This window comes from Loxodonta africana, chromosome 6, assembly GCF_030014295.1.
Source record: "Loxodonta africana isolate mLoxAfr1 chromosome 6, mLoxAfr1.hap2, whole genome shotgun sequence".
Lineage (NCBI taxonomy): Eukaryota > Metazoa > Chordata > Mammalia > Proboscidea > Elephantidae > Loxodonta > Loxodonta africana.
In genome coordinates, this window is record NC_087347.1 from 11,713,977 (window position 1) to 11,728,210 (window position 14,234).

At 47.7% G+C, this 14,234-nt stretch overlaps 1 long non-coding RNA gene across 1 annotated transcript in view; it reads right to left on the minus strand.

Annotated features, from left to right (window-relative positions):
- Positions 1-14,234, minus strand: part of LOC111752758 (uncharacterized) — a 54,392-nt gene that overhangs the window by 24,886 nt on the left and 15,272 nt on the right. The gene's annotated exons all lie outside the window — the stretch shown is intronic.

A 14,234-nucleotide genomic window follows, 5' to 3' on the forward strand; every position in this document is an offset into this window, starting at 1 on the left:
TATTTGTAGAGGCTCCCCAGGTTCCCATCCACACTGGTCACAGCCACGGTGCCCACTGACTCTTGAATAGAGACTTCTCTGTCACCCTTGGGCACTCATGGGGTCACCAGGAGTCAGACTCGACTCTATGGAGGTTGATTCCCACGCCCCCGCTATGATGAAAGGATCTCGAAACTTCTCTCTCCCCTCCCCATCACCCTGAGCCTCTCCAAGAAGGACCCCTCCCCATTTAGCTGCATTAATCTGTGGGTACACAATAGGTTCCCCGAGGCCTGCGGAGGAAGTGGGCAGGACCGCCCACACCCTCTCGCTCCTCCAGCCTTCTCCGATCCCCCACCTCTTTTACGTGCCCTATTTTTATTTTATTCAGTCTTTTTTTTTTTTTTTAACAGTTTCCAGATTCTGACTCATGGTGACCCCATGTGTATCAGAGTAGAACTGTGCTCCATAGGGTTTTCAATGGCTGATTTTTCGAAAGTAGATCGCCAGGCCTTCCTTCTGAGGTTGGTCTGGGTGGACTCGAACCTTCAACATTTCGGTTAGCAGCTGAGCGCACTAACCATTTGCACTACCCCAAACAAAACCAATTCTGACTCACAGCAGCCTTATAAGACAGAGTAGAACTGCCCCATAAGGTTTCCAAGGCCGTAAATCTTTACGGAGAAGCAAACTGCCACACCTTTCTCCCACGGAGTGGCTGTTGGGTTCGAACCTCTGACCCTTCAGTTAGCAGCTGAGCACTTATCTGCTGTGCCACCTGGGCTCCTCCTGCATTAGCCAGGGACTCCCATATAGATCTAGCTTTCATCAGACCCAGCATTGTACCATTTAGGCGTACCATTATTTACCCATTCCCCTGCTGAGAGACGTGTAGGTTGTTTTCAGTGTTTTAGTGAAAGCACTGCTGTGAAGAACGTCTTTGTATGTGAATCTCAGGATGGCTTTTTAGAACTGGCATTACTGCAAAGTATGTGTCGTAAGTTTCAATAGACACAATCAAATTACCTTCTAAAAAGCCTGGACTAATACATGCTCCACCAGAGAGTGTGAGCGCACCGTTTTTCCCACATTCCGTTTCGTCTCATCTCTTATCAATCTCAATCTTTTTAATTTCTCTCCGTCTGTGGGCAGACAATGGGATCTCACTGTTGCCCCAGTTTGCAGTCTCTAATTACTTGAGAGATATAATACCTTTTCATACGGTTATTGGTCTTTTGTATGATTTTTTCTTTTTTCTGTAATTACCTGTTCACATCTCTTGCCTGTTTTCGCTTGTTGGATTTCTTAAACAACTAGGAAATCAACCATTTGCCTGTTGCATATATTGCAAATATTATCTTTCCCTGTGTTCTTGTCTTATCCTTTATTTATGGTATCTTTTGCCGTTCCGAGGTTTTCTCCAGTGATTAATAATCAGAAAAAGAATAAAGATAATAAAGAAATGATATAAGGTAGGGTTAAAGAGGTACAGAAACAGAACTAGACCTTGGGAAGAGGAGCCATGATGCTGACGTGACCAGACTCCTGGGGTATAAGAATTCCTCTAGGGAAAGGAGAATTTTCTTACCAAGTAAAGCAAAAAGAGAAACATATATCCTCTTTGATGTTTGAAAAAAGGAAGCTATTATTCTGTGTTGTTGCTACTGTTAGCTACTGTCGAGTGGGTCCCTGACTCAGGTGACCCCACGAACAACAGAACGAAATGTTACCTGGTCCTGTGCCATCCCCATGATCAGCTATAGATTGGACCATTGTGATTCATAGAGTTTTTGTTGTTTGATTTTCAGAAGTAGATCACCAGGCTTTTCTTCCTAGTCTGTCTTAGTCTAAAAGTTAAGTATCATAGCAACAGGCAAGCCTCCACTGATAGATGGGTGGTGGTTACGCATGAGGTTCATTGGCCAGGAATCAAACCTGGGTCTCCTGCACGGAGGGCAAGAATTCTACCACTAAACCACCAAGGCCTCATCTATTTTGGATACACGAACTTTTTCCTGGCCTTGAATTCAAAGAGAAATGTTCCATTTGGGCCTGACTGGATAACATAAAAGCCTCAGAGGGCTCTTTATAGGAACATTTCTCCCGTTGGTTGGGTGGAAGGCATAACATTAAGTCTTAACACAAAAAGGGAGTCTCCTGAGCAGTGGTGCAGATCACACTGTGGTACCAGATAGAGTCCAGAAGCAAACTTTCTTATTTAAAGCAGGAGAAAGAGGGCCCCAGGGTAAAGAGATAGGCTGTGGACTGGAGCGCCCTCATGTGGCCTCTTGAGCATGATGGTCTCAAGGGAGTCAGGCTTCTGCCAGGCATCTGGATTCCCCTGCGTGGCCTTTTCCCACCCACACAGTGTCATTCCCATCACATTTTACTGGTGAGAAGCAAGTCACTAAGGCTAGCCCAGTCTCAAGGGGAAGGAGCATAGACCCCACCTCCTGACAGAAAAGTACCTTTAGGAGACAGAGAGAGTATGTCCCATTTCATTGCCATATTTTTATGCAAATAATGCACGTCCTCTATGTTTGTTTGCCAACTGCCTCCCCCGGCCCCCAGGTATTTTCAGAAGCATCGCTATGCCAATTTTCTTCCCCTATGTTGCTGTAAAATATTGGCATAGCGTACTTACCAGAATACCTGGGGGCAGGGGCGGGGGGAGGCGTGTGATTGGCAAAAAAAAAAAAAACGTAGAAGGTGAGTGTTATTTGCGTAAAAGTACAGTACTTGGGTTCCTGGGTCCATCTGTGCCTGCGTAGCTGCACGGCGGGTTACCGGGGCCGGCGCATTTCTTTTTAAGCTGGTCTGAGTTGCTTTCCTGTCACTTGCAACCCAAGAGCCCTGACAAGTATAATGTATGGTAGATACCTCCACACCTCTGGCTGTTCTGAGCTCCCTGGTGGCGAAAAGAGTTTACACTTGGTTGCTTATTTGAACTCACCCAGTTGCACAGCAGAAGAAAGGCCTGGGAATTTGCTTCCATAAAGATTACAGCCAAGAAAACCCTATAGGGCACAGTTCTGCTCTGTGACATATGGGGTCTCCATGAGTTGGAATCAACTTGATAGCAACTGTTTTTTTCTGGCTGGTCTGCTCCCTGATCTGGGCTCCCCTTGGTCTGCCCTCTCTAGCCCCACCTTTCTCTCTTCTCCCTCTCCCTCTTTACTCCTCTACTCCCACCTCCCTGAAAAGTCAGGGAGAGAGGGACACTTCTGGCTGCTTTGAAGCTCTGGACCAAAGCAGGTCTCAAGTCTAAGGCAGGGGACAAGAAGTCCATGTGGGCCCATATTTGCCTGGACACAGGGGGAGGTCTCTGGTACTGGAAGTTCGGCCTCCAGCAGGTCTGAAGCTCTGTCATTTCTTCAGGACTTTGAGATGTCACTGTCCCGCATGCTGTGCTGGGAAGGATGTCCTACCACCCCGACCCTGAGGACTTGGGGGAGGGGGACTCAGAGTCATTATTTGGACCTTCAGAGAAATGTGACTGTATTCATATCCCCTGTAACTGGTGATGTGGGAAATATGTCATCTCAGCATTACTATCACTCCCAAACCCACTAAACCCACTGCTGTCAAGTCGATTCCAAATCATAATGACCCTGTAAGACAGAGGAGAACTGCCGCATAGGGTTTCCAAGGCTGTAATCTTTAAAGCAAAGATGTCACTTTAAGGTCTAAGATGCCCCTGGCCCAAGCCATGGTGTTTTTAATCACCTCATATGCATGCAAAAGCTGGACAATGAATAAGGAAGACCGAAGAAGAATTGATGCCTCTGAATCATGGTGTTGGCGAAGAATATTGAATATACCACGGACTGCCAGAAGAACGAACAAGCCAGTGTTGGAAGAAGTACAGCCAGAATGCTCCTTAGAAACAAGGATGGCGAGACCTCGTCTCACATACGTTGGACATGTTGTCAGGAGGGACCAATCTCTGGAGAAGGACATCATTCTTGGTAAAGGAGAGGGTCAATGAAAAAGAGGAAGACCCTCAATGAGATGGATCGACACAGTGGCTGCAACAATGGGCTCAAGCATAACAATGATTATGAGGAAGGTGCAGGACTGGGCAATGTTTCATCCTGTTGTACATAGGGCCGCTACGAGTTGGAACTGACTTGACGACACCTAACGATAACAACAACAGTCTTTACAGAAGCAGACTGCTACATCTTTCTCCCGTGGAGCAGCTGGTAGGCTTGAGTCACCGACATTTTGGTTAACAGCTGAACACTTTAACCACCATGCCATCAGGGTTTCTATTATCACTCTGACCAAATTAAACCAAACCCGTTGCTGTCAAGTCAATTCCAACTCATAGCAACCCTACAGGACCGAGTAGAACTGCCCCACAGGGTTTACAAGGAATGGCTGGTGGATCTGAACTGCCAACCTTTTGTTAGCAGCCAAGCTGTTAACCACTGCACCACCAGGGCTCCACTATCACTCCACAAAAAAATCTTTAGAGCCTTCCTCTTCCATTTGAGACACCGGTGCAGAGGGTGCCCTGCCCAAGGTTTCTGTCACAGCTCCTGCTTGTGCTGCTGATGGGCAGAGACCCCAAGGGGCATCTGTGGCTGGAGATCAGTTTGGGGTAGAAGGCAGAGAGGGCTGAGCTCACCGCACCAGAAATGAACAGCCCTGGAGGGAGGGGAAGGGAAGGGGCGGCACAAGGCTAAGGAGAAATGCCTTGGCAGAGGATGAGGCTAGGGTGCACTTCATGTTGCTGTCTGTACTGTTATTGCATTGTAATCCATCTGCAGTGCTCCCACCTTCAGTAAAAAATCTCCTACATTTTTTCTTTATGGAAGCAAGGAATGGGCAAAGATGGCAATCTGGCAGTTTTCCCTGAGAATTGTGAGGGTGCTTGGGTCTCACTGAATGTGGAGGGGGGACACACAAGCCCTTCTGTTTGGAGATTAAAGAAAGGGGCGACCCCTTGAGACTGGAGGACTTGGGGCTAGAAATAGGTTGTAGGAACTTGGCTTTGGAACAGCGCTTTGAGCCAGTTTGGCCAGTTCAATCCCCTACTGAGAATTTGCATTTCCATCTCAGATATACTGAATCAGAATCTACATTTTAACAAGACCCCCAGGTGATTCTTATGTATCCCTAGGTGATGCGTAGGTACACATAAGCATCACCTGGGGATTTTGTTAAAATGTAGGTTCTGATTCAGTATATCTGGGGTGGAAATGCAAATTCTCAGCAGGGGGTCAAACCGGGATGGACCAGTTCAAAGCCCCGCTTTGGAAGTGGAAACTGAGGCCCATGGAGTACAAGTGGCACCAGCTCTCTGATTCCCATCAAATTGTCTTTCCATGACACCACCCTTTCTCCAGCTAAGGGCTTATCACGTACCCTGAGCTACTCGGGGGTGACCCATCTGCTCCCAACAGCAGTTGGCACAAGCCCACTGTGGCCTCCACCACCCAGTCAGCACCTGGTCGGGAACAGACTTGCCCCTCCTTTTCTGTTCCTCCTCATTGGCCCTTCATTGCTCTGTGCACCAGGCTGTTCTAACAGAAGCGACTCCTTCTTAACTGTCTCTCCCAGTGGGGCCCACATCTCTTCTCCGCCCCGCACATCTGGTACGAGACTGGGCCATAGCAGAGCCAGTAAATACCTCGTGATTGATAGCTGCACTGAGCCCACTGACTGTCCTCACCTCTGACCAAGGCCAACTGGAGGCTCGACTCGCCCTGCATCCTGAGCCAGTGGTACCTGCTGATGATCACAGAGAGCAGGGGTCTTCCCCCAACCCCTCCCCGCACCGTGAGACGGGAGCCGCCATGACAGTCATGATGATAACATTAGGGTGTCTGATATGTCCCCATCACCACGTACAGCAGATGCGAATAAGGCCACCTTTCTCAGAAGGTTCAAATAATGGCTCTAAGTCCTACCTCTCCCCCAGCATTATGGGCAGGGGCGGCTATTGCTTGAGATAAAATTCCCAGTGATTCATCATGCAGGGAGAGGGGAGGTGACGCGCTCTGGAAGCAGCTGGTGACTCTAAAGAGTGGCTCCATGGATGAAGGAGACACAGACACCAAAGATGCTGGTAAAAGTTGAGCTCATGGTGTCCCATGAAATGTGAGAGTGAAAAGAAACATTTCTGCCTTAATAGGTTAGTTATTCTATGGAATTAAAACACACCTTATTCAAAAATTAATAGTCATTCAGCCATAAAGAGAAATGAAGTTCTGATACATGTTATGACACAGACCCGAGACCCATTCCAACTCATATCAACCCTATTGGACAGGACAGAGTTGCCCCATACGGTTTCCAAGGAGTGACTGGTGATTCGAACTGCCGAGCTTTTGGTTGGCAGCCAAGCTCTTTAACCACTGCGCCACCACGGCTCCATTGAAAACATTACGCTGAGTGTAATAAGTCAGTCACCAAAGGACAAATACTGTCTGATCCCACTTATCCGAAATATCCAGAAGAGGCAAATGCGTAGAGAAGAGTTTATTAGTAGTTCCCAGGGGCAGCTGTGAGGGGGAAGGAGGGATTACTGCTTGGGGGGCACTGAGTTTCTGTTTGGGGTGATGAAAAAATTTGGAAATGGATAGTGGTGATGGTTGTAAACATGCTGAAAGTAATTAATGTCACTGAACTGTACACGGGAAAAAGGTTGAAACGGCAAATGGTTTTATACACACACGTGACAGACACAGAGTAACTACTGAGGAGCCCTGGTGGTGCAACACTTAAGCACTCAGCTGCTAAGTAAAGAGTGAACAAAGTTCGGACTCACCAGACTCTCTACAGGAGAAAAGACCTGTTGATCTGCACCTGTGAAGATTACAACCTAGAAAATCCTGTGGGGCAGTTCTACTCTGTCACGTGCTATGAGTCAGAATCGACTTGATGGCATCCAGCAACAAAAACGTACAGTAACTACTACATGAGATGTTTAACAATTGCATACACACCCCTAATAATTTATATATCCAAGTTGGATCTTCTCATTTGGAAAGTATGTCTGTGACATGTGCAATCTTCTGAATGGCCCATAGGCGGTGCCTCATATCCAGGGTGGCCTCATGCCTGAGCATGTATGGACCGTGCCCTTTGTCCCTGGAGAAACCCAGGTCTGGGTAGGCAGAGCAAATCCAGATTCTTCTCACGGGTGCCCCTGACCCCTGCCACAGTCGAGTGATCCAAGGATGCCAGGCTCAGGACGCCTGCCCCAAACCCAGGAGGGGGCAGTGAGCAGGGCAGGGCGGGTGGAGGCCTCACCTAGAGGCGGTGCCCTGCGGAGAGGGGTCCCAGCGCCTAGTTGCTCAGCAACCCCTTGGCGTCTGTGAGCTTCACAGCCTCCCTGCAAGGAGCGCCTTTCTCACTTGCATTAAATCAAGCTGGTTTCTCTTGCTGGCAACAAAGAGCCCTCCTACTAGCGAGATGAAGTTCTGCCCTGGAGGGGGAAAGACCGGCTTTGGGGAGAAGGGAGAGCAGGGGCGGGGCGGGGGTGGGGCTTGGAGATTCTGACGGACAGGGGGGTGTGTGTGTGTGTGCGTGTGCGCGCGAGCGCTCACACGTGCGTGGTCAGCCCTTCCCAAAAGCCTCGGAGCTACAGGTATAGCCCTTAAAACCAGTAAGAAAATCAGTCGCTGTGAAGTCAGAATACAACTGTGCTCCTTAGGGTTTTCAATGGCTGACTTTCAGAAGTAGGTTGTTGGACCTTTCTTTCCAGTCCATCTTAGTCTGGAAGCTCGGCTGAAACCTGTTCAGCATCACAGCACCACTCGAGCTTCCACTGACAGGCCGGGTGGCGGCTACGCCTGAGAGACATTGGCCGCGCTTCGAATCCCTGTCTTCCTGATGGAAGGGAGAATTCAACTGTGGAGTGAATGACTGCAGTCACCTGTGCTCTCATTTCCTCTCTTGTTCCATCCCAGTCTGCAGCGGGCTGTTGGGGGGGAGGGGGGAGACAAATGACGTGCAAAGTGACTTGTCTTCACAGCTGAGACAGCTGTGACCACACCCTCTGGGGGAGGAGGCAGGAGGCGGGGGTGGCGAGGGGTTCCCTCAAGGCCTGCGTGGAGCGTCTTTACCAGGTGCACAGCCCCGCTGTCCGAGGGGGTGGCGACCGGCTGCCGCACTAACTGGTAGAACACTGAGCTCTCCAGTCAGGGCATGGAATCCTCCACGCCGAGGCCCAGGGACTTGGTGCCTTTCACCGAAATCCTGTGTTAGCCCCAATTCTGGTAAATGTGAGTTTTATTACCAGCAGCAACAGCACAAAATAGGAAAAGATCCAACTGGAAGCTTTGCTAATCTCAGAGGCTCAGTCTCAGCAAAGCCTGGCCCGGCTGTCTACTCGGTAACGAGGGGACCAGAACCGGGAACTCAGGCCCTGCTGCGGTCTCTGGAGCCAGCTCAGCAGGCCGTGGGGGGCAGCTCTGCTTGTGCAGGGAGAAAGGACCCTGGTGGGTGCTGGGTTTCCATCCAGGATTGCAGGCCTGGGACTTGGGTGCCGCTAGGATGGTCAGGAGCTAGGATCTCTGCGATGCCTGGGAGGAGGAAGCCACCCCTGAAACAGGGTGCATCTCACTCAACCCCTTCCTGCAAGGCCCCCCACCACCTCCGCCCTGTTGGCAGACCAGGCCTGCCCTGCCTTCATTAACTGCTCATTTCTGAACACCTAGAACATCAGGTTTCCCTTCTCTTTAAAAATGGGAAGAAAGGGCCCTTGCTCCCTAGACCGGCTGGTTAGAGCTGCCCCATTTCCCACATTCCCCGGTGCTCCAAATGATTGCTACCGACTGTGTAACCCCCTGGACCCGAGGAGGTCTTGGGATCCCCCAGGATCCATCAGCTGTAGCCCTGCTTCCAGCGGAAACTGCACTGCCAGGGCCTGGCTGTGCGGCCTGCCGAGGGCCCCCCTCGGCCTGCTGAGGCCTTGCAGTGCTAAGGAGCTGCAGCTGCTGCCCCGCGCTGGCCCTCACCACCTCTCTCTCCTCTTCTCCTGCGTAATCCTTCCCCTACCCGACTAACTGACCAGGAAGGGAGAGCTCCGCAGGTTGGTTAGTTACGACAGGAGGGGGCTGACTGGCTTAGATACCAGTTGCTGCCGAGTGTATTTCAACCCATGTGTGTCAGAGTAGAACGGTGCTCCATAGGGTTTTCGGTAGCTGATTTTTCATAAGTAGATTATCACGCCTTTCTTCCTAGTTGCCTCTGAGTGGACTCAAACCTCCAACCTTTCAGTTAGCAGCCAAGCGCTTTGACCATTGGCACTACCCAGGGACTCCCTGGGTTAGATAGAAACAGGTTTTGTGCCTGGAGGGGAGGGCATATTAGTGTTATTCCCTGGGGGAATTATGACGGGGTGGATACACCCAAACCTGGAGGAACTGGTGGCCTAAAAGCCACTCCAGCGATGCCTGTGAAGGGCCCCTCCAGGAGCAAAGTTCAGAACCTTGAGCACTCTGCTGGTTCTCCAGGATGAATCACAGGAGAGGGGGAGGAAAGACCGAGGGGGTTTGGAAGTGAGGACGCAAAGCAGGGAGGGGGAGATCAGAGAGGAGATGTCAGAGGTAGGAGCTGCAAGGACTAACTGGGAAAGGGCCATTTTCACCACCTTCTGGCACTGGTATGTATTAAGGATTGTCTGATACTAATACTGAATTCTTTCAAGCCTAGGCTGCGCTGGTACTTCGTGGGCTCAACTGAGGGCTTATGTAATCCACTCAAGAAGCAAGTGCGATAGATGTTATTATTCCCAGGTTATAGAAAGGGAAACTGAAACTGGAGAGACTGCATGACTTGTTCAAGTTCGCTGTGGTAAGGTCGTATTCACAGATGGCCCCAAACAGTTTTGCCCCTCCTAGAACACACGTGTCACTTCTCCCATCAAGAGCTGGAGCTTCTGTCCCCTCCTCTTGGATCTGGGTTGGAACCATGACTGCTTTGGCCAATGGAATACAGACGAAATGATGTTCTGGGATTTCCGGGCTCAGGCATTAGAAGGGTGTGGCAGCTGAGGTGATCTTTAAACCTTAAACTGAAAATATCCCCTGAATTCTTCTTTAAAGCAAACAATAACAGTAAAACCATTGCCATTGAGTTGACTCCGACTCATAGCAACCCCTACAGGACAGAGCAGAGCTGCCCCATAGGATTTCCAGGGAGCAGCTAGTGGGTTCAAACTGCCAACTTTTTGGTTAGCAGTCGAGCTCTTAACCACTATGCCACCAGGATGTCTGCCTTGAACATTGTGCTCTTTTGAAGAAATATCTATATGGGATCAAAACGACAACAGCAACTCGAAAGGTTAGTTGGGAAGCTTAGGGGGCAGTGAGTTTGTATCAATGGGGGAGAAACAATTCAGAAAAGGAAGGTGAGAGTGGTTGCCCAACTTGAAAAATGCAATCAGTGTCACTGAATTGTACCTGCAGAAATGTTGAATTGTATGTTTTGCTGTGTATATTCTCATTCTCAACCACTACAACAACAAAATAAAATAAATTATTAAAAAGAAGAAGAAGGCTTGGCAGCTTCTGCTTCCTTCCTATTGGAACCTAGCCTCCATGCTGTGGGGAAGCCCAAGCAGTCAAGTGGAGAGAGCCATTTGCAGGAGAATTGAGGGTCCCAGCTGACAGCTGCAGCTGAGCACTCACCGGCTGCGAAGCTATCTTGGAAGTAGATCTTCCTGCCCCCACAAAGCCAACTCGGCTGATGACATAGAGGGCAAAGACAAGCCCTCCTCACTGAGCCCTGCCCAGTTGCAATGCGGCGAGCACAGGGCTGTTATTTTAGGCCACTAGGTGTTGAGGAAGGCACTCAAAAGGTGACTGGGAAAGAGGTGCCTCCTCAAAATACAGCCGACCTTAATTATGTGGATGGAGTCAAGCTTTCGGGACCTTCATTTGCTGATGTGGCATGAATCAAAATGAGAGGAAACGCCTGCAAACATCCAATAATTGGAACGTGGAATAAATGAACTATGAGTCTAGGGATATTCGAATTCAGCAAAAATAAAATGGAACGAATAAACACCGATATCCTAGGCATTAGCGAGCAGAAATGGACTGATACTGGCTATTTTGAATCAGACAATCATATGGTCTACTATGCCAGGAATGACAACTTGAAGAGGAATGATATCACATTCATCATCAAAAAGAGGATTTCAAGATCTATCCCGAAGTACAACACTGTCAGTGATAGGATAATATCCATACGCCTACAAGGAAGACCAGTTAATACGACTATTATTCAAATTCATGCACCAACCACTAAGGCCAAAGATGAAGAAATTGAAGATTTTTACCAGCTTCTGCAGTCTGAAATTGATCGAAAGTGCAATCAGGATGCATTGATAATTACTGGTGATTGGAAGAAGGACCGGTAGTTGGAAAATATGGCGTTGGTGATAGAAACGATGCCGGAGATAATATGATAGAATTTTGTAAGACCAGCGAATTCTTCAAATATTTTTCTTGCAAATACTTTTTTTCACCAACATAAATGGCAGCTATACACATGGACCTCACCAGATAGAATACACAGGAATCAAATTGACTACATCTGTGGAAAGAGATGATGGAAAAGCTCAATATCATCAGTTAGAACAAGGCCAGGGGCTGACTGTGGAACAGACATCAATTGCTCATATGCAAGTTCAAGTTGAATCTGAAGAAAATTAAAACAAGTCCACAAGAGCCAAAGTACGACCTTGAGTATATCCCACCTGAGCTTAGAGACCATCTCAACAATAGACTTGACACATTGAACACTAATGACTGAAGATCAGATAAGTTGTGGAATGAAGGACATCATACATGAAGAAAGCAAGAGGTCTTTAAAAAGACAGAATAGAAAGAAAAGACCAAAATAGATGTCAGAAGAGACTCTGAAACTTGCTCTTGAAAGTTGAGTAGCTAAAGCAAAAGAAATGATGAAGTAAAAGAACTGAACAGAAGATTTCAAAGGGTAGCTGGAGAAGGCAAAGTAAAGTATTATAATGACATGTGCAAAGAGCTGGAGATAGAAAACCAAAAGGGTAGCACACGCTCGGCATTTCTCAAGCTGAAAGAACTGAAGAAACAATTCAAGCCTCAAGTTGCAATACTGAAGGATTCTATGGGGAAAATCTTGAATGACACAGGAAGCATCAAAAGAAGATGGAAGGAATACACAAATATACCAAAAAGAACTGGCTGACATTCAACCATTTCAAGAGGTGGCATATGATCAGGAACCGATGGTACTGAAGGAAGAAGTCCAAGCTGCTCTGAAGGCATTGGCGAAAAACAAGGCTCCAGGAATTGATGGAATATCAATTGAGACGTTTCAACAAACAGATGCAGTGCTGGAGGTACTCACTCATCTGTGCCAAGAAATATGGAAGACAGCTTCCTGGCCAACTGACTGGAAGAGATCCATATTTATGCCTATTCCCAACAAAGGTGATCCAACCGAATGTGGAAATTATTGAACAATATCATTAATATCATATGCAAGCAAAATTTTGCTGAAGATCATTCAAAAGCAGCTGCAGTAGTATATTGACAGGGAACTGCTAGAAATTCAGGCCAGTTTCAGAAGAGGACTTGGAACCAGGGATATCATTGCTGATGTCAGATGGATCCTGGCTGGAAGCAGAGAATACCAGAAGGATGTTAACCTGTGTTTTATTGACTATGCAAAAGCATTCGATTGTGTGGATCATAACAAATTATGGATAACATTGTGAAAAATGGGAATTCCGGAACACTTAATTGTGCTCATGGGGAACCTGTACATAGAACAAGAGGCAGCTTTTCAGACAGAACAAGGGATACTACGTGGTTTCAAATCAGGAAAAGGTGTGTGTCAGGGTTGTATTCTTTCACCATATGTATTCAGTCTGTATGCTGAGCAAATAATCTGAGAAGGTGGATTATATGAAGAAGAACGGGGCATCAGGATTGGAGGAAGACTCATTAACAGCCTGTATTACGCAGATGACACACCTTGCTTGCTGAAAGTGAAGAAGATACGAAGCACTTACTGATAAAGATCAAAGACCACAGCCTTCAGTATGGATTACACCTCACCATAAAGAAAACAAAAATCTTCACAACTGAACCAATAAGTCACATCATGATAAATGGAGAAAAGATTGAAGTTGTCAAGGGTTTCATTTTTCTTGGATCCAAGATCAACACCAGTGGAAGCAGCAGTTGAGAAACCAAAAGATGCATTGCATTGGGTAAATCTGCTGCAAAGGACCTCTTTAAAGTGTTGAAAAGCAAAGATGTAACCTTGAGGACTAAGGTGCGCCTGATGTAAGCCATGGTATTTTCAATTACATCACATGCATGTGAAAGCTGGACAATGGATAAGGAAGAAGAACTGACACCTTTGAATTGTGGTATTGGTGAAGATTATTGAATATACCATGGACTGCCAAAAGAACAAACAAATCTGTCTTAGAAGAAGTACAACCAGAATGCTCCTTAGAAGCAAGGATGGCAAGACTACATCTTACATACTTTGGACATGTTCTCAGGACGGATCAGTCCTTGAAGAAGGACATCATGCTTGGTAAAGTTCAGGGTCAGCAGAAAAGAGGAAGACCCTCAATGAGACGGACTGACACAGTGGCTGCAACAATGGGCTCAAACATAACAACGATTGTAAGGATGGCATAGGATGAGGCAGTGTTTTGTTCTGTGGTCCATAGGGTTGCTATGAGTTGGAATGGACTTGAAGGCACCTAACAACAACAATGGGAGTTGCTATGCAGCAATAGGTAACCAAAACAATCACACAGCTCGTGAGTGGCAGAAATGGGATTTGAATCCAGTCTGCTGAGTCCAGAGTCCACTCCTTACCACCACCCCTCAGGGCTGAACTGCCACCGTTGACATGTAGGGCATCATCCAGAGTTTTTACCCTTCACTGTGGGGTAAGGCTGTGTCACCCTCCATTCATGTCCAAGATGCAAGTGGAACATGTTCAGGTCCCAAGAAGCCGGGAGCTTCAGCACATTCCTCCTCACACAGCTTCCTGAATCCCAGCTCAGCCAGGAGCCATGCAAACAGCTGGCCGCAGGGCCAGGCTCCCTGGTCCAGCCCGTCCTGGGGTATAGCACCAGGCCTGGGAGGCTGTTATGGATTGAATTGTGTCCTCTAAAAATATGTGTTGGAATACTAACCCCTGTACCTATGGATATGATCCCATTTGGGAATAAGGTTCTCTGTGTTATGTTAATGAGGTCACATCAGTATAGGGTGTGTCTT